Source organism: Echinops telfairi, unplaced genomic scaffold, assembly GCF_000313985.2.
Source record: "Echinops telfairi isolate 266 unplaced genomic scaffold, ASM31398v2 ScPeMD7_7420;HRSCAF=8458, whole genome shotgun sequence".
In the NCBI taxonomy this organism is placed as follows: Eukaryota; Metazoa; Chordata; class Mammalia; order Afrosoricida; family Tenrecidae; genus Echinops; species Echinops telfairi.
Genome location: NW_022111320.1, coordinates 43,756,922 through 43,761,343, shown reverse-complemented (window position 1 = coordinate 43,761,343; position 4,422 = coordinate 43,756,922).

Here is a 4,422-nt window from a genome sequence, read left to right as displayed (position 1 = left end):
CTGATCCTTTTGACACCTTGTGATCGCACAGGCTGGTGTGCTTCTTCCATGTGGGCTTTGTTGCTTCTGAGCTAGATGGCCGCTTGTTTAGCTTCAAGCCTTTAAGACCCCAGACACTATACCTTTTGATAGTCGGGCACCATCAACTTTCTTCGCCACATTTGCTTATGCACCCATTTGTCTTCAGCGATCGTATCGTGGAGGTGAACACACAATGATATGATTTTTTGTTCTTTGACACCAGATAACTGATCCTTTCAGCGTCTTGTGATCACACAGGCTGATGTGCTCTTCCATGTGGGCTTTGTTGCTTATGAGCTAGATGGCTGCTTGTTTATCTTCAAGCTTTTAAGACCCTAGATGCTATATCCTTTGATAGCTGAGCATCATCAGCTTTCTTCACCACGTTTGCTTATTCACCCGCTTTGTCTTCAGCGGTTGTGTCAAGAAGGTGAGCATCATAGAATGCCAATTTAATAGAAGAAAGATTCTTGCATTGAGGGAGTACTTGAGTGGAGGCCCAACGTCCTTCTGAATAGCACATTCTTTATGAGCTTCCTTGTCTCGCTTCTTCTCCACTCTCCTATCAGCATGTTTCCTGTGCTTCTCAAATAAAATACTTATACTTGTCTTAGACCAGCCTTGTTTCAGGTCTTCTTATGAAGGCACTCAAACTAACTCAGGTGATCATGTGATTTACAGGGCCAACGATGAACCCTGTGAGAGTGAAGAGGAGCGGGCGTGCTGTTGAGAACTGTGGCAGAACGCCAAGCAGGACTCTGTGCTCTGGGGGAGAAGATCTTCCTGGTTCAGTCTTTCCTTTGAGAAGCTGGGGTTTGACCAGAGAGAGGAAATGTGAAATCCAACTACCAATTCCATATACCATCTTCAGTTAAAATAATGCACATGTTAGAAGCTTTTCAACAACCCCCCCATATGTTTTCATAAGTACATTATAACCCCCTGTATTAGACTGAGTCCCTAGAGAAAAAAAATGACACTCATGTATGTATAAGAAAGCAAATTATGTCAAGAAAGCAGCCCACACAGCTGTAGGGCAGGCAAGTCCAGTACAACTCAAGTCCGCGGGTCAGATGCTAATCTGGAGACCCTTCCGAAATGGAGTAGCTGCCGGCCAATGAGTCAGGAAGCAGGAGGATTGATCAGAATGCAGGTTGGTGGAAGGCAAGTCCAGTGAATCCCAGGTCAGCAGGGAATATGGCAGGGTACTGACAGAACCGAGGGTTGGAAGGTCAAGGAGCTGGCCACTGGGCAAAATCCCATGAAACCAGGCATAGGATCCAGCACGGCTGGAAGCAGAGGGTTCTCCACCACGGCGATTTATCTGTATGAGTTAAGCCACATCTCTAAGGAGACAGCATCTGGCTGTGACCTGAGTAAGAGGTTGGACTCTCTGGGGCTGAGTAGAACTACCCCATGGGTTTCCGAGTCTGTAAATCTCTCTAGGAGCACACAGCCTCATCTTTCACCCACGGAGCAGCTTCTGTTTTTGAACAGTTGACTTTGTAGTTAGCAGTCTAAAACATGTCATCTACTGCCCCACATGCCCACTTGGTGCTAACCTCAGTTTCACTTTTAACATCCTGTCCAACAGCTGTAATGTTCCTAGAATAAGACTGATCTCATGGGAACTTCATTTAAGGCAGATAATTTCCTAAACAAAGTACAACCAATAGTGAGCTCAATGGGTTTGCGATGAGAATTGGGAAGTGGTGTTGACACCAAAGAGTATGAAAACTAGAAATTAGTGAGTAGCGAATGATTCTGAGGTTCCAACTGCAAAAACAAGATATTGCTTGTATTTCATTGCTTTCCTAAATCTTAAACGGAAACAGTTTCAATTTTGTAATCAGTATCATCTAGCTCCTAGAACCCTTCAAAATCTGATACCTTCTGACTGCCATCATTGAAACATCTAAAAGCTACCTGCAGACGCTTTGGGGGGACATCTAACCCAATGCGATCCTCACCACTGCCTGTCGCTTTCAAGAAAGAGCCCACTCTCGGTAGTCATTCTCCAACTCCAGCCGTTCCACTTGGGACCCACGGTGCACATGCTTTTGAAGATTCATTTTCTCCAGCTGCATTTCCTCCTTCCTCAGGGTGTGGAGCACTCACCACCCTCAAGCTCCCTCCCTGCTGCTCTCTTGCTTGTTTCTTCCACCCTCACAATGGTTCTGAGTTTGGTGTAGGTCCGATAACAACCCAAGGCTTGCTAGCTAGGTACAAAATAATGTAAATATGTGATCAGTTAAAACAAATAACCACTAAAGTGTTCCTTCCTTTTAATAATAGAAAATACAATAATAAAAAGTAAAATAATAAAGAAATGCTATGTATTTTTGAAAACATCGACCTTTTCATTCTTTTGCTAAAGAGCCTTGATTGTAAGCTACACATTTAATTTTACTTGCTGCTTTGTATGTATCAGGTGCAGCATAAGGCATTGAGTCGATAGGGTCCTGTCTTGCCCTTAAGAAACTTCCGGTCAAATTGGAAAGAGATGATTTTAAAAAATCTTTGTAATTGTGTTAGACTGGGTTGACTAGAGAAACAAATTATTTGACACTCATATTTGTGTAAGAGAGACCTTTATATCAAGAAGTAATTATGCTAAGCAAATGTGGTGAAGAAAGCTGATGGTGCCTGGCTATCAAAAGATATAGCATCTATCTGGGGTCTTAAAGGCTTGAAGATAAACAAGTAACCATTTAGCTGAGAAACAACAAAGCCCATATGGAAGAAGCACACCAGCCTGTGTGATCACGAGGTGTCGAAGGGATCAAGTATCAGGCATCAAAGAACAAAAAATCATGTCCTTGTGAATGAGGGGGAGTGCAGATTGGGAACCCAAAGCCCATCTGTAGACAACTGGACAGCCCCTTACAGAAGGGTTGCAGGAAGAAGACGAGCCAGTCAGGGTGCAGTGTAGCAACGATGAAACATACCAGTTTCCTCTAGTTCTTCAATGCTCCCCTTTCCCCCCTCCCCCACTATCATGATCCCAATTCTACCTTTCAAGTCTGGCTGGATCAGAGGATGTACACTGGTACATATAGGAACTGGAAACACAAGGAATCCAGGACAGACAACCCCTCAGGACCAGTGGTGAGAATGGCGATGCTGGGAGGGTGGAGGGAAGGTGGGGTAGAAAGGGGAAACAGATTACAGGGATCTACATATGGCCTCCTCCCTAGGGGATGGGCGGCCGAGAAGTGGGTGAGGGGAGACGTCGGACAGTGTAAGATATGACAAAATAATAATAATTTATAAATTCTCAAGGGTTCATGGGGGAGGGGTGAATGGAGAGGGAGGGGAAAAATGAGGAGTGGATAGCAGGGGCTCACGTAGAAAGCAAATTTTTGAGAATAATGAAGGAAACAAATGTACAAATGTGATTGACACAATGGATGTATGTATGGATTGTGATAAGAGTTGTACAAGCCCCCAATAAAATGAGTTAATAAAAAAAGAGAAGTAATTATGCATCAATGAAACATTCAAGCCCAGTCCAGAGCAAGTCCATAAGTTATTAGCCCATAAGTCCGATATAAGCCCATGAATTCCTATTCAGATTCATGGAGCACATGCGATGATGCGGAATGCAGGAAGATCACAGGCCAGTGGGTAGAAAGTCCTGTGTATCCAATGGTGGTGGAGGCATCTCCAGGGCTCTGGCTGCCATTAGTGTGGTTCCATGTGGCTTGTCAACAAGAAGGGGAAGCAGAGAGAGAGAGAGAGTGGTCCACCTCTTCCGATGGCAGAATCAAGAGAGATAGTTCCCAGAATCCTCATGAGAAGGCCATGCTCACAAGGATGGGAGAGATCATCAGGCTGTGACCCGATTGACAGGCTAGACTCCACCCCTTCATTTTTATTTATCAAGTTGACATGAGATTGTGTGACGACCACAATAACCATGTACAGTATACATGTATAATGACATACAGTTAATGTAATTAATATAATAAACATTCTGTATGAGTCGGTGTAGGCTAGCTGTTGTAACAAATAATCCCCCATGAGTGTGTTAACCTAGTGATTTACTTACTCAAAGAGCGCAGTGCCTATTCTTGGGTGGTTCTCTTCCAAGTGGTGATGTCGGTATCGAGGACCTCTGGACCTTGTGATGTGGCCATCTTTAGTTTACAGCCTCTAATTAATCAGAAAAGGAAAAGTTAGGGTGGGCAATGTACTGTGGATACTTTGTCACTTCAACCTAGAAGACACCTATGATCTCTACTTGTCTTACATTGACCAGGCCTGGTCATGCAGACCAATGTCCATGCTTGGCAGTTGCTGCCCAGCCACAAGTCCACTACACAAGAAAAATGCATGTATTTGGTGGATAACTTTCTACCTCCACCACAGGCAGGAACTATTTCACAGATGGTAAAATTG